The 25,193-nt window shown below is 36.6% G+C and overlaps 1 protein-coding gene and 1 long non-coding RNA gene across 4 annotated transcripts in view; one reads left to right on the top strand and one right to left on the bottom strand.

Moving 5' to 3' along the window:
• CELF2 (CUGBP Elav-like family member 2) overlaps nt 1-11,500 on the bottom strand; it is an 836,861-nt gene extending 825,361 nt beyond the window's left edge. For both annotated transcript variants that reach the window (XM_045465677.1, XM_045465676.1), the window contains exon 1: nt 11,416-11,500. The gene's annotated coding sequence lies outside the window, so the exon portion shown is untranslated. The remainder of the gene's footprint in view (nt 1-11,415) is intronic.
• A 24-nt stretch (nt 11,501-11,524) lies between these two features.
• Nucleotides 11,525-25,193, top strand: part of LOC123591394 — a 51,415-nt gene continuing 37,746 nt past the window's right edge. The window contains exon 1 of one of the 2 annotated variants that reach the window (XR_006709297.1): nt 11,525-11,826. This is a non-coding gene — a long non-coding RNA (uncharacterized LOC123591394). The remainder of the gene's footprint in view (nt 11,827-25,193) is intronic. The other variant, XR_006709298.1, reaches the window with a different exon arrangement.

Genomic DNA, 25,193 nt, shown 5'->3' with positions numbered 1-25,193 from the left:
AAAAAAAGGGCAAAGTCAATTAGGTATGCTTCTAGCATAGAAGGAAGTAAACTGGACTCCCAAAGATACCTATGCTCTAATCCCTGGAACCTGTAAATATGTGACCTTAGATGACAAGAAAAACTTTGCAGATGTGACTACAGCCCTGAGATGGGGAGATTCTCCTGCAATATTTGGATCGGCCCAATGCCATCACCTGCGTCTCTGCAAGTGGAGGAACTTTCCCAGTTGGGTTAAAGAATAAGATGGAAGAAGGAAGGAAGATTTGAAGGGTGAAAGGGACTTGACTCACCATTTCCAGCTTCAAAGGTAGAAGAAGGAGTCCATAAACCCAGAAATTACCTTTAGAAGATGGAAATGACCCCCAGCTGATATCAGCAAAGGAAAGGGGTCTCAGTCTACAACTGCAAGGAATCAAATTTTGCCAAAAATACAAACAAGTGAGGAAACAGATCCTTCTCCCAAGCCTCCTCAAATGAATGTGGTTCAGTTGATGCTTTGGTTTTGGCCCAGTGAGATCTGTCAGACTTCTGATATACAGAACTACACAGTAAGAAACTTATTAAATTGCTTAAGTCACTAAGGTTTTGGCAATACGCTACAGCAGAAGTAGAAAATGAATGGACGGATTAAAAAAAGCAAAACAGAAAACACTAACTACTAATATTAAGAAAGCCAAAATGCTACTACTGATCCTATAGCACTCAGAGGATATGAGAATATGATGAACATTTTATGGTTATAATTGTGATAGCTCAGATAAAATATACAAATTCCTTGACTAACACAAATGGCCGAAGTTAACATAAGATGAGACAGAAAATTTAAATAATTCTGTATCTATGAATGAAATTGAATTTGTATCTAAAAGTGTTCCCACAAAGAAAACTCCAGGCCCAGCTACCTTATTGATAAATTCTATCAAACATCTAGGGAAAAAAAAATCCTAATCCTACACAAAATCTTTCAGAAAATAAAGAAGGAAGGATACTTTCCAACCTATCTTATAAGATAAATATTATTCTGAGAGCACAGCAGACAAATTCATTAAAAGAGAAGAAAGGAGCCAACCCGTACCTTCATGAACAAAGACACAAAGATCCTTAATAAAAATATTAGCAAATAAGTCCTCAGTATATAGAAAGACAATACCCTTTCATTGTTAAGACTTTCAGCAAAGGAGGAAAAGAAGACTTCCTTATTTGGTAAAGGGTGTGTTGAAAAACCCTTCATGGAAATCATACTCTGTGGTGAAAGACTGAATGCTCCCCCTAAGACGGAGAACAAGAAGGGATGTTCATTCTCACTATTTAGATTCAATGTTTTACTGGAAATCCTGGCTATTTCAATCAGTTAAGATGAGGAATAAAAGAAATATAAATTTGAAAAGATGAAGTGTCTTGATCAAAAGTTGACATTGTATTTGGAAAGTCCTAAGAAATACATATGCAAAAAATATGCACTAGAACTAATAAGTAAATTTGTCAGGATAGCATTATGGGAGGTGAGTACACAAAAGCCACAAGTATTTATATATACTAGCAACAGAAGCTGGAAATGAAATAAAAGAAAATACAAGTCCACCTTAATAACATCCAAATGCATTGTATACTTAATTCATAAATTTAACAAAAATGGTAATATACTTGTTTACACAAAGTACAACCCATTGCTGAAACTAAAGAACAACTAAAAAATGTTTATGGATGGAGACTCAAGGTAGTTAAAATGTCAGCTCTACAAATTGAACTATATATTAAATAAAACTCTAATAAAAATTTCAGCAGCCTTTTTGAGGGAAAAATTTACAAGCTAATCCTAAAAATATATGAAAATGACAACAACTTAGAATAGCCAAAGTAATTTTGAAAAAGAACTTACACTACCTGTTTTCAGGACTTAGTATGAAGCCAGGGGAATCTCTACAGTGTGGAATTGTGAAAGCATAGATTATGTAACTCAACAGAGATTCCAGAAAACAACCAACACATATATGGTCGATTGGTTTTTGGCAAACGGTTCAAGGTCATTTAATTGGGAGAAAGAGTTTATCAGTAATGCTATTGAAGCATTTACATATCCATAAAAAAAGATGAACCTTGATTTTTCACCTCATACCAAAGATAAAAATTAACATGGATCATAGATCTATATATTAAAACTGAAATTATAAAACTTATAGGGGGAAACAAAAGAAAAATATTTTTCACTTCCTAATAGGTGATGTCTTAGAGAGAACACAAAAAGTATGAACCATAGAAGAAAAAAATTCATACACTGATTATATAGTATGTTTAATTAGGATTAATCCAAATTGAAAAATATTACTCCTTGAAAGACACAATGTTTTTAAGGTTTACTCTTTTATTTTGAAAGAGAGAGAGAGAGAGAGAGAGATGGAATCCCAAGTGCAGAGCCCAACACAGGGCTCCATCTCATGAACTGTGAGGTCATGACCTGAGTCAAAAATCAAGAGTTGGACACTTAACTGAGTGAGCCACCCAGGTGCTCCAAAAGATACAAAAAGAAAAGTCACATACTGGGAGGAAATATTCTCCATACAGGTATTTGAAAAAGACTTCTCCCCAAAATATGAAAGGAACTTCTACAACTAAACATTAAGAGAAAAATGGACAAAAGATTTGAACAGACACCTCACAATAAGGCAGTGAGCATATAAAAAGATGTTCAGCATCCTAACTTCTCAGGGAATACTGATTAAAACCATAGTGAGATAGCACCACATACCCATCAGAATGGCTAAAATGGGAAAGAGTGGCAGTTTCAACTGTTGGCAAAGATATCTAGCAACTAGAATCCTGGTACACTGCTGGATAAAGCATAAAATTTTACACTTCGGGAAAATGCTTGGTTTGTCCTTATAAAGTTAAATATACGCCTATCATAAGATCCAGCATTCTCACTTTTATCTATTACCTGAGTGCAAAGAACTCCTCCTATGGCCACATGAACACTTGTAGGTGAATGTTCATACAGCTTTGTTGATAATAGCTTCCAAATGGAAACTACCTAAATGCCCGTCAACAGATGAATGGATACGCAAAGTATGGCATATTCATACAATGCAGCAACAAAAGAAAATCTACTGATGTGGGGCACCTGGGTGGCTCAATCACTGAAGCATCCAACACCCGATTTCAGCTCAGGTCATGATCTCATGAGTTCGAGTCCTGCATGGAGCTCCGCGCTGACAGAGCAGAGCCTGCTTGGGATTCTCTCTCTGCCCCTCCCCAACTTGTGCTTTCTTTATTTCTCTCTCAAAATAAACAAACTTAAAAAAATCTACTGATGCACATAACAATATGTATGAATCTGAAGGCGTTATGCTGAATGAAACAAGCCACGCACAGAAGAATACAGACTGCATGAGGCCATTTACATGCAATTTTAGAAAATGTAAATTAACCTGTAGCGACAGAGAGCAAATCAGTGGTTGCCTAAAGGCTAGGTGTGGAGCACAGGATTGACTACATAGGGAGACAAGGAAATTTTGTATGGATGGAAATGTTCTGTACTATCTTAATTTCTGTACTGGTTTCACAGTGAACACCTTTGGTTAAAAACTCCTCAAACTGCACACTTAACATGGGTGCAGTCTACTGTATGTAAATTATACATCAATTTAATTGATTAAAATCCCTATCAAATATCTTTCAAAATGAAGGGTTTTCGGGATTCACCCCCAACCCCTCAATTAAAAAGGTCAGCTGTATAATAGATATTCCTAGTACAATAGAAATACTCAAAAGTAGTGCATCTTCGAGGTATGTCTTTACCAGAAAAGCAAGCCATCCCATCTTTATGTTCTTGTAAGAACCTTTAAGAAGATGAATATGCAGAAATCATTATCTCCCATAATGTCATCTGTAGAATATAGGGCTGACTTAATATGCATATTAATATGTGTATCATATACATATTCATATAAATGTGGTGGAATTAAACATGAACAAGAGAACGAGTTTTGTCCACTTCTCTGTGGTCCGCTTACATCATCCTATAACTCACAGATTCTGAGGAATGCTATTTGTACTACTCAAGTGCTACTTTAAAAAGTACACAGAGAGGTGCCTGGGTGGCCCAGTTGGTCAAGCGTCGGACTCTTGATTTCAGCTCAGGTCATGATTTCATGGTGCATGAGTTCAAGCCCTGCATTGGGCTCCATGCTGACAGCACGGATCATGCTTGGGGTTCTCTCCTTCCCTCTTTCTCTGTCTCTCCCTCCCACTCTCTCAAAAATGAATAAATAAACATTAAAAAAAATGGTACACAGAAAATTTCATATTGTATGTTGTAGCTATAAAAGCAACTTTAGTAAAACGTTTCCCAGATCCCTTGAACCTTGCTTTCTTTTGGATGATTATCAATCATTAGATCAGCTCATTGTTACTCAGGTCGACTACAGTTCCTTAAGAAAGTCTTGTAGGGATCCCAGCAAAGCCAAACTTACCTTGTAAGAAAGAACTACCTTATTTTAGATGATCTGGTCCACATTCCAGTAGATTCTGCACATACACAGGACATCAGAGAACTGTCTACTACTGTCCCTACTTGCCATCTAACCCACTGGTTGTGTCTCATCATCTCCAGTGATGCCTTATGTCTCCACTCTTCTTGGTGTCTTCATCTGAGTTCTTGAACTTGATACTTATTTGGATATTCTATTTTACTTTTTGGCTCTATTTCTGGATCTTTCTCAGCCTCCCTGACTCCATTCCCCACATTTCTGAGCCAATCTCCTGCACTTCTGCACTGAAACCCAATTCTGGAGCCCAGCCCAGAGCACAGCCTAAAGTCTACTGATTAGGATAATAGTGACATCCGACATTCATTAAATAAGTATTTAATGAACACCTGCTATGTGCTAAGTATATCTTGCCTAGGGATTCAGCAGTAAACAAAACAGACCAAAATGTCTGCCCCCATGAAACATCTTTTTTTTAATTTTTTTTATTTTTATTTTTTCAACATTTATTTATTTTTGGGACAGAGAGAGACAGAGCATGAACGGGGGAGGGGCAGAGAGAGAGGGAGACACAGAATCGGAAACAGGCTCCAGGCTCTGAGCCATCAGTCCAGAGCCTGACGCGGGGCTCGAACTCACGGACCGCGAGATCGTGACCTGGGTGAAGTCAGACACTTAACCGACTGCGCCACCCAGGCGCCCCATGAAACACCTTTTTAATGGAGACAGTTCTACAATAAATTAATTACACAGTATATGATGCACTATAAAAGAAGTGATAACTTTGGAGAGAAAGCCATGAAGGAGGATTAAGAAGGTTAGAGTGACTTGTACTTACAAAAAGAGTGGTCAGAGAAGGTGATATTTGGGCAAAACATGAAGGAAGCGAACAAGCAATAGATATGGATATCTAGAAGGAGCATGATCTAGGCTTAGAGAAGATCAGGTGCAAAGGTCCTGGGGTAGGAGCAGACCTCAAATGCTCTGTGTGTGTACAAGTACATGAACACGCCTAGAATATTAGGGGATGTGAGAAGCAAGAGTCAGGGAGATATGTAGGGTTATGTTATCCTTGTTGGCCCAGACAACTCCATTTTATGTGGTTGTCCCACAGTAATTATTAATATTACTGCTTTCACTCTCAAAAGTGTCCAGGTTTAAATGACAAATTACACAGTCAACCTATTTAGTCAAATTTGCAGTACATGAACAGGGTATCAAAAATCAAAAGGTATAAAAGGGCAGATAGTAAATGCAAGCCTTCCTCTCATCCCTATGTCCCAGGCTTCCAGTTTCCCTTCTTGGAAACCAATGTTACAAGTTTCTAAGGCATCTTTATTGCAGTGTCTTGAACAGAGGAGTGACACCATGTGACTTACATTAAAAAAAATTTAATATATTTAAAATTTTAAATGTTTATTCATTTTTGAGAGAGAGAGAGAGAGAGAGAGAGAGAGACAGAGTATGAGTGGGCAGGAACAGAGAGAGAGGGAGACACAGAATCCAAAGCAAGCTTCAGGCTCTGATCTGTCAGCACAGAGCTTGACATGGGGCTCGGAAAGACAAACCGTGAGATCATGACCTGAGCCAGTCGGACACTTAACCAGCTGAGTCACCAGGGCGCCCCTGACTGACATTTCTAAAGGACCGCTCAGGTGGTAGAAGAGATTGCCATAGAAGCTCAGGGCCAGCTAGGAAGTTACTATAAGAATCCAGGGTAGCAAAGAACTTCGTTAACTCTGCTACCTAAAGACATGGGGAAATAGAATCATATATTTTTTTTACCTTTAGAAAGAATTAGCATGTGTATCTTTGGGTTAGAACAGCATTCTCTGAGCCCACCAATCTCAATTAGTCTCCCCCATAGTTTCTATCAGAGCACTTGAAGTTGTCCTTCACAGCACATAACGTGACTTGTAAGGACATATTTCGTGGCCATTTGTTTAAAAATGTCTTACATTTTAAGTCTCTTTTTTTCCTACATTCTTCTTTTTAGTTTATTGAATTCTAGTTGACACAGTGTTACATTCGTTTCAGGTGTAGAACAGTGATCTGACACACCTGTGCATTATGCTCTGCTCGTCATAAGTGCAGTTTCCATCTGTCCCCACACGGCACTTCTGCAATACCTTTGACTATATTCCCTGTGTGGTATCTTTCATCCCTGTGATGTGTCCATTCCATACCTGGAAGTCTGTATCGCTTATTCCCCTTCACACGTTTTGCACATCCCCAACCTCACCCCATCTAGAAACCGCCATAGTTTATTCTATGTGTTAATGGGTCTCTTTCTGTTTTGTTTTGTGTTTTAGATTCCACATATAAGTGAAATCATAGGATATTTGTCTTTCTCTGTCTGACTTCACTTAGTATAATACCTTCTAGGTCCATCCATCCATTTTTCCAAAGAAGCCATACAGACGGCCAGCAGACACCTGGAAAGATGTTCAACATCACTCTTCTTCAGGGAAGTGCAAATCAAAACCACAATGAGTTATCATCTCAAAGCTCTCAGAAAGGCTAGTATCAAAAATACAAGAAATAACAAGTGTTGGTGAGGATGTGGAGAAAAAGGAACACTCGTGCACTGTTAGTGGAAATGTAAACTGGTACAGCTACCGTGGAAAACAGTATGGAGGTTCCTCAAAAAATTAAGCATAGAGCTACCACACTATCCAGTAATTCCACAATTTGGCATTTACCCAAAGAAAATGAAAACCACTGATTTGAAAAGATACATGCACCCTTGTTTACTGCAGAATTATTTACATTAACCAAGATATGGAAGCAGCCTAAGTGTCCAAAGGTAGATGAATAAAGATGATGTGGCGTTCATAGACAATGGAGTGCTACTCAGCCACAAAAAAAAAAAACCAAGATATTGTCATTTGCAACAGTTTAAGCTTCTTGAGGATCATATCTGTTTCTTTAGTCAGTATATATCAGTGTCTTCTACAGAACAGACATTTAAGGACAAATTTTGAATGAATGAATAAATGAGTGAATGAGGAAATTACACGTGCTATCTTGCCACTCTTCCGACAAAAATAATCTAGGAACAACTAGCCTTCTCTCTACCTCCCTCCATTGACCTGGGTTTCTAAATGATGAATTAACCTTTAGATCAGAATAAAAGGGAAAAAACTTAAACCAGTTTCCCTCTGTCTCTATATCTCCTGTATCTCTCTATCTTCATCCTTGTGAAAACAATAGAAAACCAAGGAGGCAGGAAGGAAACAGAGGATTATAAGATTTAGTGTAACTAAGCATTTACATACTTTCTGAGGAAATATACGATGGGTATATTGGAACAGTTTTGGTAATAGGCATTAGACAATATTCTAATTAATGCATAGGTTATAAACTGACTTTTTTGAATTATTTCATCCCTCTGAAGTGTTAGGGATTGGTGCATATAAGAATATTTTTACGTGTTGAAAAAAAGCATTGCTATACATCTTAGTTTCGAGGAGAGAGATACTCTCTTTATTTTCTTGGGTCACATGTGGAAGCATCTCAACAGATGATAGAACAGCATTCCTGATACACACTGACTGTTCTGTTGCAATGTGTCTTTCTAGTCCTGTGGGCATTTACCACATCAGTGAAGGGAGAACAGGGCACAAATTCAAGGGACTGGCCTAACCACACATCAGCTAAGCACAAATGCACAGGCCAGGACTTGTAGTCAATTAACTCATCGCCCTCTTGTATTTTGTTTGAACCACTTGACCACAGTGGCTGCCCAAACTGACATTCCCCTTTCTCTTCCTTGAAAGTTACCCATCTTCAGCTGGGCAGAGTCAAGAAACTTGACTATTTGATGGGGCCACTTCCTCTTGGCAAAGATGAAGAGACAGAGGCCCAAGAAGATCAATTAACAAAGTCAGTGGTAATCAAGTATTAGGATGGGTATCTCCTGAAGCCCAGCTCAGTATTTTTTGCTTCTTTTCTTATTATAGTGAAAAAAAAATACACAATTGAGACGGTATCAATAAATAATAATAATTTTTAAAAAGCACAAGAAAGAGAAAACACCTATGTGGCTATAGAAAAATCGCTGAAGGAAATGTGAGAAGAATATGCCAGTTCCAAGAGGTCGGAAACAATACATCATAATTTTTCTTGATCCCGGGAGCCTCATACTATGCTGAGTTTGTCATAGGCTAATTAATCAAATTACACTTTTTAGTCTACCAGTTGAACTTCTACTACATTTGTAAATCCCTGGATGACCAAGATGTGGCTATTTCATTTTTCAATTTCCCACAGATCCTAACATAGTGGATACTTAATAAACATTTATAATGAATTGAGCAAATGTCATATTTTCAAAAAGCATTATTTATACTTTTATATTGCCTTTACATTTTCATTCCAGCATCATATATAATCCCATCTGTTTGTATGTCTACGTGTAAAACAACGTTCACCCTCTCCTTAAGGCATTTCCTACTTCAACATCCATGCAGTTACAAGCTGAAAACTATTCCCAAACACCACAAGAACTAAATGGCAAATGCGGAACTATTGTTAAAGAATTTTGGTCTTGAAATTGTAATGTCATAGCATTTCAGCAAGGGAAGACGAAAGGACATTCCGATATTATGCGTGCTTAGATATTGGGATGTGGGGTTATTACTGGTTCTTTTTTATTGAAAAAAAAATGGATAGGGTAAAATCTAACTAAAGTAATTTCAGTGTTATTCAATATTTTATTAATGGGGGAAAGCATCATTTTAACTGCAGCAATCTATAGAATTATGGACTGATTACTAGTTCAAATGACAGAGTCCTACAGTGAAACCCATAATTTTACATTACATTCTGCAAGAGATGATAGCAGTTCTCCACATATAATGGTATCGCTAGCCCGGAATCTTGTTAACACTCATAGTCTGAGAGGTAGTGCTTATCCTCTCTCGTTCTTATTTTGAATCAGAAAGAAATTTTTTTCAGAGGTCTACTGGCCTTTATTCTTCAGATATGGGATTTTGGTCAATTAGATATTTTCATGGAGGTGACACCTTGGTAAGAAGTTTAAGAGTTTAAGTAGCATGGTAAAATTATAAGGAAATTAATCTTTTTTATTAAAAAATAAATTAAGGAATGCCGGTGCCTTGGTTGAACTTGCAGTTAGCTCTTTGTAGCTATTTTAGTCACCGATTCTATGGAAAGTAGCTTCAGAGTTACTTGCTTGTTACTGGGCAACAATTTATTCCAATTATAACTGAAATGTTCCTAATAGACAGTTACTGGCGGATAAAAACAGATTTTAAAAATGAACTACTAAATCCATAGTATTTTCTCTTGATGCAAGAGGCAGAAATTATTCTAACAATTGACACTTTCTAATGTTCTGAGGTCCTTTTAGACATTTCAAGTGATTTGGGGGGCATCAGTGAGGACCCATGGGGTGGCATGGTTCAGAGCTGTTAAATGTAGAAATGACACAATTAGATTAAACAGCTACAGAGACTAGGGACCAAATGTTACCAGCTCATAGAATGCCATATTCTCTATCAGATGCAAATGACATACAATCTTCAAACTTTCATAGGAGAGTTTTCTTTAAAAAAGGTCTTAATGGACATTTGGCAACTATATTCTCGACAGTCTCCCTATTACTTTTTTTACTTATCTATTAAAAACAAAAAACAAAACACAAAATACCATAGTTAACAAACAACAATGGAGAACAGCACAAAATATCCCTTGATATCTTACATGTATTTTTCAAGGTAAAAAAGAGAAAATCTCTATTCCTAAGTTTCTTGACCCAAATCCAGTCCAACTCACAGACAAGCCTAAACCTTCCCATGTATATTCCAGCTTCTGAGGAGAGTCTGGAGAAGCTCAAATGAAGTTTGCCACATGGATATATTTTCAAATGAGATATTTGGTTTGCAAGAAAGGTTTTTTTTGTGTTCTTCCTGCTCTATAATATTAAAATGCAGTAAAAAAATACACTGACCGTAGTTGCCAACTGACATAAAATTTACATGTGTCAAAGGAAGGAGTACATTGATTGTGGATTTAACCTTGGGAACTTCATCACATAGTCAACAGTTACGTGTTTTGAAATGTGTCTTAAAGGATCAGATCAGTTCTCATGGAAATCAGGAGAGATGTTGCTGAAAATTTATACCATTTAGCTTCTGTTTCTCCCCATAACAGAATAACAGGCAAGAACATTTTCAGCCCCAGTCCCAGGCAGAGTCTATAGAAATACTTGTTGAATTTAATTGGGTTGAATTAAAATTTGTCCTTTTCAAGAATAAAGTTGGCATCTCCAGCTCAAGGTCCCCAAATGATCTAGGCTCTCCACAGTTGACTGTCTAATGAACTCCTGACTAGTTACAGATCAAAGGGATTAAAATGACTTTACTCAGCACTCACTTGTGTCTGTTTCATTATCTGGACTAAGGAAGTCTAGGATAATTACGGTGTTACTTAAAAAAAAAGTTTCATCGTTGTACTTCCTGTTTGGTGAGTAAACAACAGAACAGTTATGGTCTGTAACGGACCTATTAAAACCCTAACACCCCTACAAGCGAGTAAGTTGGAGAACTCAAGAATTCTCCCTGACAGGACACTGAAATGTCAACCCTAAACGATCAACAACTCATTGCCATAGTGCGACAATCTTAACCTTGTTAAAACTGGGTGACCAGTCAATTCGCAGAGAGAAGCATCATCAGGATACCTAGGAATGCTGTTATTACCCATTATAAGTATGACGCGAGGGTCACATATCAGGCAATTACACCTTTTCATTACATGCTAACCCCTCACGGCAGGGATGCCACGCTTATGACTGCATTAGACAGACAAAGCCTTCAGCTCTTTAAAAAAAAGAAAAGCCAAAAAAAAGCAGGGGGGGCAGAAAAAAAAAGGAAAAGATAAAAAAATTAAATTCGTTTTCTTACCAGCACGTTGCAGCACAAATTCGCTCACAGGAGTGTTGCCTTTACAGGTTTCTCTTTTAATTATCCTGGAAGCAGGGAGACAAAAAAAAAAAAAAAAAAAAAAAAAAAAAAAAAAAAAAAAAGGCAAAGAAGAAGAAGCAGGGTGGTTAAATTAGCGTGCTGGAATCTTTTCAGTTTGTCGCAGAGTAGAAAAATAAAAAAGGGGGAAAAAAAGGCTCAGTAATTTAAATTTGCTCTCAGTTCAGGCTGCATCGTTGGGTCCCGCCCCTTCTTCCCGCTGGGTTCCACTACCTGCAAGGCTGGAATTGACAGCTACTGTGCAAACAAAAAAAGGAAACAAGCATGCTGGGACCATTCTGACTGCTGTTTGGGTCTCACTTGTCCTGACAACTAAAAATCATCAGTGGAAAGGTATTCTACATTTTCTACTTGAAGGATTTCTGCATGCAATTCCCTTCCATGTTAACGATACACATACAGCTCATGATGATGGGGTTTGATTACTGTTTGGGTTTTCTTTTTTCCTTTCATTGTTTTGTTTTTCTAAATATGTATAATAATCATAGTTACTGTTATTATTTACATTTTTACTGTTTTCAGCTGTTCAGTGTCATTCTTTGCATTTCTTACTGTCCTGTCCTCCTCTCCAACACATGTTCTCTCCTGTGTTTTCCTTTCAGTCATAAACACTGAAATTTCTAGGGATGGTAGAAATGCCAAGATTAACAGAGTTGCCACTTCTCATTTGAGTGCTTTTTTTTTCCCTATTTTTGAGCATTTAGTATTGAGAATAGTTCAAGGGACGGAAGGGCCTAGGAAGGAGATTCCATAAGCACCAGAAACTTTTAAAAAGGATGAGATAATAAGGCAAAAAGCTCATTTTCATATTTATGAATGAGGCAATTAGCTACAAACCATATACGGAGATGGGGTATACATTGCATATTTAACCTTAAGGCGTAGAAAACCACTTTAATTTTAGCCAACGAAATAAAATGGCTACTTCATGTGCAGCATATTCTGTCAGTGTGTAGCAGGAGGAATCATGGGAGATAATAAAGCCCGTCCTTCTGTCAGGACGTAAATAGCTTCTGGAGGATTTTCAATAAGTTTTATTGTTGTTGTGGTTGCTGTTTGCTAAACTTTCATTTCAGATGAGGCTGCTGTAGGCTACTTTGGTATGGAAGCTATGACACGCCTGTGCATGTACGGATTATCTACACGTTAGCCTCTTCATCTGAAGCACTGCTTCTAGAATGGTATATATAGCACTGGGTCTCCTATGAAAGCACGGACTTTCTTAGATAATCCTCCTGCTCCAACCGAGTACTGTGCTGAGCGGTGTGTCACGTCACATAGTCGGGGTGCGGCGGTTAAGGCATAAAGGATAAAATGCACATGGTTCTTTGCTAGTGGCTGCTAACATGAAGGCAAGTTATTCGTACAGATGTGACAGCATTTAATTTACTTTTACTTGTTAGTTTTTGTATTTTTAAAAACCTTTTCCCCTTATCCCTACCTCAAGCCGTTTAAATGCATTTCACTGTTCCTGCACAATATGGAGAAGCCCTGAAAGCCAACAGTGAGCCTGACCTAAGGGACTTGACTTTTTAAAGTCAGATTTTCAAAAGAGAAATGATTTGCAATGTAACTGAAATAAACATGATTTGGCTTTCTCAAATGGTAAAAACTTAGCTGAATATCAGATATCCATATTGTCATTTGAAATTTCACCCTAAAGTCAAACCAACCAAAAATGGAAAGACTGAGGAAGCAACGAGCAAAACTATATATTTGCCTTGTATTATAAACTTTATCAGGATTACTTTTCTGGTAGCAATGAATGCCTTTACTCGACTCCCATGAGCAGCTATAGCGTAGAAAAATAAGGCAGCTCAAGTACTCAAGAAGCCATGTTAACTTCCCAGGTAGTTAGGCAATCAGCTTTAATGAAACAGTGGTAAATTACACCAATGTGCTAATTATGGTACTTTGTCACAGCATAAAATGCAATAAAACCAACCCATGTCTTGGCTTGGAAAGTGTTATGCATAGATTTTTTTCAAAAGATTTAACAGAAGAGAGATTTTATTTTCCTAAAGCATTCTGTAATTCCAAGTGGAGTTTTCTCAATCCTTTTCTGTAAAAGAAGGCTTCTAGGAAGATATGTAGAGCTGAAAATATATAGAAGAAAAAATATATGTAGAAGAAAAAAATATGTAGAAAAATATGTAGAAGGAAAAAATATGTAGAGCTAGGAAAAAGCAATGATAATGGCTTTTTAAAACTGGTGTCTTACCTTATAATTATACAGTTTTATGATGACATGCCAATATTAAATACTTTGGTATCATTGTGAAAACATAACACACACAGAACATATTAGGATATATACAAATATACACAGAGCTGCACATGTTGGTTTATATTCTGAACATCTCTGTTTTAAATGAAGAAGAATATTTTTACATTGTCAATGCTGACTGAGTGCAGTTAGCAGAATAGCAGTCTCAAGCAAATAAAAATCCTGACACTGAACCTTAGAGAAGGAAGAGGCTTTAAGAAATGTATGAATGAGCCCTGTGATTTCACTAGACATTGAACCTGTGACTGCAGAAGTTGCTACTTGGTGTTGGGGGACCGAGTACCATCTTACTGCATATCTCATAACTAACCTGGGAAAAAAGTCACTTCAAAAATACCCTACTGAATTGTTAGGAGTTCTGGGTAGGGATACACATTTATATGGCTTTCAAATCATTGAAAAGTGCCTTAAAGAAACACATTGAACAAGTGTATTGGAAATGTTTTTTAGAGAAATTCTTTCAATAGCTTTAATGTCATACACGACTTAAATGTTCATTCTCAGAGAAACTTAATGTCAGGATGGGAAATGCTAGTTCATTTTTTTAAAGTGTATCACACGAATACATTTTTATCTTCTCAGTTATAGTTGACAATTTTTTCAAACTTACTGCCTATTTTAAAATTATTTATTACTTTTTGATAAATGTCTCCCTCATTCTGGATCAACTCTCTTTAGTGTGATTTTACTGTTTTGTCTTTGGGGCAGTGAAGCACTTCCTAGTGAATGGTAAAATGCGATCCTGATGTCTTACTGACTACACTACCCAATGAATAATGGTTTTTTATTTCAGTAGGGTTCTGGGAAATTGCTTATATTTATTATATTACTTAATTAATATAATTAATCCCTTTAAATGTGAATAACCAAAAAATACCTCACCACTGTCATAAAAATTTATCTGCTACTCTTGGATTGTCTTTTTTTTTTAAGTTTATTTATTTACTTTGAGAGAGACACAGACAATGCCAGTGGGGGAGGGGCAGAGAGAGTGGGAGAGAAAGAATCCCAAGCAGGTTCCATAATGGATTTGAACTCATGAAACCATGAGATCATGACCTGAGCCAAAACCAAGAGTCAGATGCTTAACCAACGGAGCCACCTAGGTGCCCCACTCTTGGGTCGTCTTTTGAAACATGTTTCCATTATTAAATCAATTTCATTAAATTTATGAAAAGCAAGTTTGAGTTTTTGAACACACACTTTACACACACAGACACAGAATTTTGGTTTTAAGGTTTTCACTATCATTTCTTTAGGACCAAGTAAATACCCAGTTCAGTCTGGGTGTTCAGATTATGAAAGTATTAACTCAGAAACTGACACTTGGCCTAGGACAGAACAAAGACTATAGGGTACCTCAGACTTCCCTACCCTGCTAACTAACATAGTCTCACACAGACAAGCAAACATCTGACAAATGGAAGTATGCTTTTAGATTGAATTCAATGCTGAAGTGTAAGGGAGCCCCTCTGGGTATGAGCTCAAATGGCTAAACATAATGTCTCTTCATTAGTGGTGCCGGGAACACGTGATACCTGAAGAATAACGGTGGTTTAAACTGGGAAACAACGTTAAATTCTATTTATACATTGCTCTTCTGATAGGCATAGCATGCACACAAGATGTAAGAAGAGGACCCGGTAAACCACAGAAAATACAGAAAAGAACACCCAACTTAGACATGTAAAAAAAAAAGAGCACTTTATTTGTTTGTTTTTAAAATTTTTTGATATTTATTTTTGAGAGAGAGAGAGACACACAGAGACAGAGAGCGAGTGGGGGAGGGGCAGAAATGGAGGGAGACCGAATCCGAAGCAGGCTCCAGGTTCCGAGCTGCCAGCACAGAGCCTGACGTGCAGCTGAAACTCATGAACCGTGAGATCATGACCCGAGCTGAAGTTGGATGCTTTGACTGGGCCACCCAGGCACCCCCAAAATAGAGCATTTTATACAAATGCTCATTTCTTGATTAAACTGGCTGTTGGAATTTTGTGGAACAGATTGGAAAGGAGAAAAAGCTTCCTTAAAAATCAGTTGGTGAGAGATTATGGTCTGAGAAAGTTTAAGCGAAGACGAAAGTCCAGGGAAATTCAGGTCCCTGTACTGACCAAGGTGACATAGGGCTTATAGAATACGATCAGTAGAATACACTGGAAGGAGGGGTGACTTCTCCCTTGGATACAGAGGTGGACAGCAGCACAATTCACCCTGTGGGGGCTGCAGGGAGGTGCAAGTTTTGCATAGTGAGGGATGGTGTGGCTAGTTTGGAACATGCCCATTTGAGAATTCAGCTGGACAAAGTACAGAAGATGGCCGGTGTCTGACTCTAGCTGCCAAGACAGGGATCAGTGCAGAGGTGATAATGATGAGAGTTATGAGCATAGGGCAGAGAGCACCTAATGATGAGCTCTTCAAGAGAATGCCAAGAAATGAGAGAAGAATTTCAGGGATGGTGAAGGTGGAGCTCAAGTGACAGATGAAGAAGTGACATCAGAGGTGAGAAGAAATGTGGAGCAAGATGGGGTCAAAAGATTCCAGAGCATCAGATTCTTCAAAGATGGCAAATATATATAATCTGGACTGGAATAGACTAGAAAATGCTGAGGAAACAGCAAGCTGAAGGCTCTTGGCAAAGCGATCTCGTTATACTGGTGGTGGGGTCGGCTGCCGGATAGCATTGGTAAAAAAAGGAAATGCCAAAGGCAAAACTTCATGGAGTTAACTACAACACAACTTAATCTAATTAGAATTTATTAACCATTTTACAGCAGTTCTATTTGGCAATGTAGTCCAGTTTAGGTCGAGATAGTAAGGGATACAATGAAACAAGACTTCCAGGTTCTTATTCTCAATCTAGTTAGAATATATGAAAATCTAATTGGAGTATACTTGGGCTTTGTTCATAAATACAGTAAAGTACTGTAAATGTATTTTCTCTTCCTTATGATTTTCTTAATAGCATTTTATTTTCCTCTAGCTTACCTTATTGTAAGAATACAGTATATAATACATGTAACATAGAAATATGTTAATTGACTACTTTTGTTATCACTAAGGCTTCCTGTTGACAATAGGTTGTGAGTAGTTAAGTTTCTGTGGAGTCAAAAGTTCTACACAGATTTTCGACTGTGCAGGGGTCGGTGTCCTTAACCCTTAGGTTGTTCAAGGGTCAACTGTATATACAATTGCATTTAAAGGTTTATTTTAGGGGCGCTTGGGTGGCTCAGTCGGTTAAGTGTCCGACTTCAGCTCAGGTCGTGATCCCACGGTTTGTGAGTTTGAGCCCCACATCTGGCTCTGTGCTGACAGCTCAGAGCCTGGAGCCTGCTTCGAATTCTGTGTCTTCCTCTCTCTCTCTGCACCTCCCCTGCTCATGCTCTGTCTCTGTCTCTCAAAAATAAATAAATGTTAATTTTTAAAGGTTTATTTTAGAAATCTTTCTCATGTGGAGAAAATTGTGATATGACTGAAAAGACAGCACACGTAAATGTGTATATGACAATCCCTTCTTACCAATATATAGCATTTAATTTGGCAGAAACTGTATTTGCACCTAATTTTAAAGATGATTTATGGCACACCTAATAGACCAAGGGAATATTTGTTGGAGAGCCATGTCTATACATATGAAGGGCACTAAAATGCATCTTGTATTTAAACAAACAGCCCAGGAATCACACAAGCACACATGTAAAGTATCTCTTCAATGGTTACATTATATAATTGTTCATTCTGATATGAACTGGAATTATCCCATCCTTGCTTCAGGTTCTTCACTGTAGTCACTGCTCATGACTTTTCCCAAATTAAAATCTTTATCAATTGATCTCTAAGGAAGTTTAACCCTCCCATCTTACGGATGTTCTGCAAAATGCTTTGCAACATATTTCTATTATCTGATACTGTTAGGAAGGCAGATTTAAATGACTTGCTATTTTGGCACATTAGCAAAGGAATATAGAATTTCATTACAAAACTCATAATTTCTTCCCAAGCCAGTGGTGAGTAAGTCTTTGTAAAGCAGAGTTATTTTCCCCAAACCATGATTATCTGCATCTATTAGAAATGACATAATTCTTGTTTTTTAGAAATAGGAAGAGAAACAAAGGGGGTGATACAGTGGGGAAGATCAGATGTGAATCCGGAAAATCTTCTTTATCTTTTTCTGAAATAATTTCCCATTGTCATTTAATTTAATTAAATTTAAATTTAAATTTAATTTAATTTAATTTAAAGCTGTTTCAAACTTGAGGATTGTAGGTACAGTTTTCCTGGATTCTAAGTTAACTTCTGGATAACATTTGCTACATTGTGCATAACATGTTACAATTTTATTATTTATTTATTTAGACAGCAGTTGAACAATTCATAGTTACATTTTTTTTTTATGCTCTGTCTTGTGCCCTCTCCTTTTTCTGCAACATAATATAAATCTTGTAGCATTTCCATTACTTGCCAAATGCAGTCCAATATTTATCATTGTGTAAAAAAATCAAAACACAACAAAATAAACAAGCAACGATAAAACTAACTACCTCTAAGCTTGCTATTGTGAAAAGAAAAGGTCTTGCTTTATAATTTTGATGAAAAGGTAAGCCAGTACATTTTCATAGAAATATATTTTCCAAATGGTTTAGTCAAATGCAGACATGATATACTTAAATGATCCTATGTCAAGACTGCACTGAGTAAAAGTGTCTTAAAGATCTATGTGCACCTTTATATGAAGTTTGTGTCTCATCATAGGAAATCACTGAAGTATTTTAAACAGGAGTAAGATATAATTATATATGTATTGTTGAAAAACAAATCTGTTAGCAGAATTTACAATAGGTTGAAGTGGTGAGAATTCCTTCAATGATATATTATGCCAATAATATTTTATCTTGCTTGGTTAAAAAACAGATTTAAGGTAGTTTACAGGGAAACATATAATTGAGCAATATAAAACATAATTTAATGATACTGAGGAGAGAGAAAAATAAAGGTACATATGCAAAGGAAACCAGGAATTAAATTAATGAACACAATGATACTGTAATATCATAGAAGTTAAGAGGCAATTTGGTTCTAATATTCCCAAACAATGTGAAATAGAAAACACAATCAGCTTCATGTGTCATACTGTTCATAAGATTAAAATAAACCAGTTGTTGGGGCACCTAGGTGGCTCAGTCATTTAAGAGTCCGCCTCTTGATTTTGGCCCAGGTCATGATGTCATGGTTGTCACAGCAAGCCCCAGCGGGCTCCATGCTGAGTGTGGAGCCTACTTGAGAGTCTCTTTCTCTGCCCCTCCCCCACTTGCTCACACATGCTCTCTCTCTCTTTCAAAAAAAAAACAAAAAAAAAAAAAAACAAAACCAGAAACACAACAACAGCTGTTGAGAAATACAGATATTTGAGATGAGAAATTAGAAAGCTGTTGCTCTCAGTTTCTCACAGAGAGGTCCCAAAAATCTCCTCAACACAAACATTTATATCTTATGTACAATGGGCCTGGTTTTAGTCATAAATGGGCCAAACTTCTTATATCAAAGCTTGAAGTGATTATAATTTAGGCTGAAAACTAATCAAATGCTCCACCTCAGTGCTAAAACAAACCAGGAAAACACTGTAAGCAATTAACTAGCCAATTAAATAAATATTAAGACCTTAATTTGTGTCAGACCTTGTCCTAGTTACTAGAGATACAACTGGGAACAAGAACCAATATTTTCTTTCAGACAAGTGGGGATGAAGACAAGTTGATAGACAACCAAGACGAGTGATAAGTGTAAGGATGGGAAAGTATATAGCCTGATATGGGTGGACGAAGAAAGGATAGTGTCAACTGAGACTCAAGGAATCCAAGATGACCTCCAAAGGGAAGTGACCTCTATATAGCATCCTGAAGAAGAAAAAAGGAAAGAAGTTACTAGGAAAATGGAAATAGATAAAACTGTTACACTCAAAGGGAACAAAGAAGGGGACGACATTCCTCAAATGAATTAGGATTTGTATCTCTAGTGCATACAACAGAGCAATCAAAAAATTCTAAATCAGTTCCTAAGTAAAAATAAATAATCTCTTAACAAAAGTTGATAGAATGATACTTGCTGAAAACAGTTAATGTCATTTACCCAGAACTTATGACAAGTATTGTATTGAGTCCTGGAACTCAGAAGCATTCCCATTAGAATCAGAAAGATAAGAGTGATTTCTATTATCCTTGTTATTCAGCATTTTCTTAAGGATTCTAAACAATAAATGAAATGAAATCATGAAAAGATAAGCAATGTATATTTTGAAAGGGAAGAAACAAACTGTAATTTCTTCTTTTCAGATGATATACTTATCTGTAGAGAAAATGCAAGAGACCCGTACATATAAATATAACCATTTATAACTAACAGGAGACCATCAAGATTATTGATGAAAAATACATAAAAATTTAAGAATATTCCTACATTTCATCAATAAGCGTAAAATTTAGTGGAAAACACAACCCTCTATATACTAGGAACCAAACTGTGAAGCCTTGAGGAACAGACTTAACGAAAGATGTGTAATATCTCCTTGCACAAAATTATAAAATATTATTTAAAAAAAATTTTTTTTAACGTTTATTTATTTTTGAGACAGAGAGACAGAGCATGAATGGGGGAGGGGCAGAGAGAGAGGGAGACACAGAATTGGAAGCAGGCTCCAGGCTCTGAGCCATCAGCCCAGAGCCCGAGGCGGGGCTCAAACTCACGGACCGCGAGATCATGACCTGAGCTGAAGTCGGACACTTAACCGACTGAGCCACCCAGGCGCCCCAAAATATTACTGAAATAAATAATATAGGATATGAAAATCTGAGTTACAAGTTACACGAGGTTATAGAGATCTAATGTTCCTCAAATTAATCTATAAATGCAAGGCAATTTTAGTCAAAATCTGATACATTAGAACTCAGGGAAGATCTAAAATCTATTGCTTGAACTGTGCACCATATCTTTTCTATAAAATAGTGATTTCAATTTCGTAATTTTAAAATAATTTTCTCACATTTACATGAATTAAAGGAGAAAACAAAATGAGCGTGTTAACAGATGAAGTAAAATTGTCAAGACTGTCAGCTTATAAACTGTCAAAATGTATGTAAAAATAGAGTGCTGTAATAAATATAGGAAACATCTAAATAAATGTATTCAAAACTATAGAGTGGAATAAGAAAATATGAAGACATCCCTCACAATAACCAAAATCTTTGTGCATTTCCCCTTCCCCAGGAGTAGCGCCCTGTCTGAGCCCGGACCAGACTTAGTGTTTATCATATGCTTAGGACTGAAAACGGCTTGCACGGATAGCCTAGGACTTCCCTTCACCCCTGTTTCTTCTTTAGAAATTGACTCCCTTTAGTCCTCATTGCTTCTATAGCTCTATGGACTATTTAAATATTTTAATTTTATAATGTATCTGGCTTTTCACACTCATTTCATTGGGAGGATTGTCATGCTGTGAACAGCTCCATCCCATCCTTCCCCAAATGTAATGTTATTTCTGTTTATTTTAAAGTTTTAGATGTATGATACCATGCTGCGTTTAGTTTTCTGACATTTGTTGTTTCACTTAGATTTCCACTAAGCATATAGAAGTTGTAGCTGTAGATAATGAACAGTCACTCAAGTAGAAGATCCCATTCTTTTTTTTTTTTTTTTTCCAACGTTTATTTTATTTTTGGGACAGAGAGAGACAGAGCATGAACGGGGGAGGGGCAGAGAGAGAGGGAGACACAGAATCGGAAACAGGCTCCAGGCTCTGAGCCATCAGCCCAGAGCCCGACGCGGGGCTCAAACTCACGGACCGCGAGATCATGACCTGGCTGAAGTCGGACGCTTAACCGACTGCGCCACCCAGGCGCCCCAGAAGATCCCATTCTTAATACTACATAATTTTTCTACTCTTCTACTGATAGGTATTTGGTTTGTTTCTAGATTTTTGTTTGGTTCTGGTTATTATAAAAACTGCATATATTATGTCATTGTTACAACAAATATTGCACATTTCTAGTTATTTTGCTATTATGAGAGTGGACACTATTGCAAGGCAATAAAAGCCCCAGATCTTTCAGAGGTAGAAGGATTGGTATCCCTCACCTAGCAAGCAACACCAACACAGATCAGCTAAAACATGGGGTGAGAGTAGGGAATCTTAACATATATATAAGAGTTCCAGAAGGTAAGAATAGAGAGAATCAATGAGGGTTAATATTTGGAGGGGTAATACATGAAAATTTACCAGCTATGCCATGATGAAAAATATGAAACCACAGCTTCAGAAAGCACCCAAAGAAAATGAATAAAAAGAAACATAAGATGATATGTAATGATGACAAAAAGGTAAAACACTGTTAAAGGAGTCTTCGGTTTCCAGCCATAATGTAAGAACTAAGTGTTGGACTTAGCTTCCTGCTATGAAGAACTATAAATCTGGGTAGAATGTATGAAACTGTGTACAGATATTAAACCATAGGTAGCTCAGGTCTGTCATCCCTGAGACAAAAAGAAACCCCTGAGGTAAGCACCATATTTACCCTAGCTCTCTGCATAGAAAGTGACTCCTAAATGCAACAGAGAAGAGTAGAGCTAAAGCAGAGTATCAGGGTCTCACTGACATGAGGAGGCTAAGAACAGATTTCAAGGCTACTGAAGCAGCTAAAATGTGCAGAACGGCTGCCAGAAAGGAGGAGGCAAAGGAGAGAGGGAATCCTAGGATTTCCTAGGATTGCCTGGGAGAGAGTGGCTGCCTCAAGGTTGGGAGTGGAACCAAAAGGCTGCATAGTTCTAGGAAATACTGATGTCCTGACTCAACCATAATTGAAGGACCTTGTTACTACTGTGGACATTCAGCTGATATCTCAGCACAGTTATACCTAAGGGGTAACGATAATGCCCCAAAGTAACTGTGATGGTTCTTAACAAAACCTAGAACTAAGTTTCAGCAAAATCATTAATCATTAAAGGTGCCAGAAAATTAACTTCCCATTTTAATAGAACACAACATTCCTTACAAAGAGACATTAAACCAGACCTGTTATAACTGATTATCCTTCCCAAATTACATCATTGCATGCTCTCTATATAGTAGAATAGGCAAGAAAATGAATAAAGGCATTTATTTAACCTAAAATAGACATGAAAAAAGAAACAGTAGGACAACAGTAGATGGGGCGGATAGAAAAGAAACAGAAATATGGCATAATAAACTCCAAATATGTCAATAACTACATTAAATGTAAATGAATCAAACACTTTCATTAAAAAGCAGAGAGTAGCAGATTGTATAAAAAAGTAAGAATCAACAACATACATTCTAGGAGATTCACTTTGAATTATAAACCACAACTAGGCTTAAAGTAAAATAATGACAAATTTATGCCTCATAAACATTAAATATGTGAAAACCATGAAACATATAAAAACATAAAGGCTAAATTTGCATCAAATTAAGTCTACTTCCAAATAAGAAGTACTGGCAGAGAAAAAAGGGGAAATTTTATACTGGTGAAAGGGTAAATTCAGCAGGAAAACATAGAGTCTTAAATGTGCATGTCTGGTATAGGAACGTCAAAGAACATGAAGCAAAACGGACAGAACTAAAGAGTAAAATGGACCAATTCGAAGTTAGAGTTGGCAATGTTGACTCTTCTCTCAGAAAGGGTTTGAACAAGTAGACAAGAAATCAATAATGATAGAGAAGATCTGACCTCAGAACATCATACCCAGTAACTGAAAAATATACTTTCTTTTCAAGTGCACATGAAGCAATGACAGACATACCGTACTTGGGGCCATAATAAATTTCAAAAGACTAATGAGAAAAAACATAGAAAAATGTTACCTCTAATAGGAATGAAAGAGAAGATATCATTACATATTCTCCATACCTTATAAGAATAGGAGAATATTGTCTAAAGTTCCATGTAGCAGATCAAATAAAATTTTACAAATCTGTTGAAAAATTCTACTTACCTTACACAAGAAGAAGCAGAAAACCTGAAAACTATTCATTTATTAAAATAATTAGACTTGTAATATTATATCTCCCTACAAAGAAAAGTCAAGACCCAGATATACTGGTGAATCCTATCAAATGAATACTGTCCATTGTTATACAAAGTGTTTTTGAAAATGGAAAACAGAACACTCTCCCAATTTATGAGGCTATAATAACTGTAGTAACAAACACTGACGTGGATATTACAAGAAAAGTAATGCACAGTCCAAAATCTCTTATGATTTAAAGATATACCAACCCAACTGCTCTGTAATACAACTCCCAGGAGTTTAACCAAGAGAAATGAAAACCCATATCCCCAAGAGAATTGTACTTGATGTTAATAACTGATTTATTCACAATAACCAGAAACTAGCAATAAGAATATGTTTAACAGATGATAAACAACATCTGTACAATAGAATACTACTTATCAGTAAAAAATAAACTGAAAGATATACTCAAACTGAAGATATACTCAAGAAAATAAATGCCTCTTACAGGTATTATATTTAGTAAAGGAAGTCAGATATACAATAATGCAGAGTTTAATTTTGTTAATATCAAGTTCTCTAAGAGCCAAAACTAATCAATGCTGATAGAAACCAGAACAGTGGTTACGTGGCATGGGGTTGGGGGAGACTGAATGCAAAGGTGTGAAGAAGGCAGTCTGGGGAGAAGGCAATTTTGGGAGTGGCTGTTACACGGACATATATACTTGTTAGCGTTGAACTGTACACTTAAATCTAATAGTAACTGTATGCTTAAATCTATACTAAAACAGAATAGGTGGAATAGTTACAAAAGAAGGACAATTGAAAGAACTGCATATATTTTAAATACAACAATGTAAGTCTGAAGAAAATGGAATATTAACTTTAAAACACAAAGAAGAATATCCTAAACAAATATATGAATCGAAATTCTCTCTGTATAAAATATTATTAATGTCCAATTATTGAGATTTTCATAAAAAGTGAAAATTTAAATATTAGACAAAAACGGTATGTATGTCAGGGGAAAGGTGAGTAGAGTTAAAATCTTAGAAACTTGTTTTCTGGAAACAAATCTTGTTTTCTAGAAAGGCTTTACTTTGGTTTTTACCTTAAGTTAAATATTCATGAAAACTACTTCAACAGTAGTCACAAGAAACAAATAATAATAAAAGAAAGAGAAAAATAGGGAGCTTAAATTTCAAACCAGTAGAGGAAAAACATGGAAGATAAAATAGGCAAACAAACAAAATGAAGAGGTCGTAAGCGAGAAAGAATTCTAATTGTAACTGACACTCATATAGTGATTCCTACAACCCAGGCTGGTTTAATCACTTTATACATATGAACTACCTAGATCACAAAGTGGCTTGATGACCTTTATGGCTTGATGACC

The sequence above is a fragment of the Leopardus geoffroyi genome, chromosome B4 (genome assembly GCF_018350155.1).
Source record: "Leopardus geoffroyi isolate Oge1 chromosome B4, O.geoffroyi_Oge1_pat1.0, whole genome shotgun sequence".
NCBI lineage: Eukaryota > Metazoa > Chordata > Mammalia > Carnivora > Felidae > Leopardus > Leopardus geoffroyi.
This window is presented reverse-complemented; position numbering and strand designations above follow the sequence as displayed.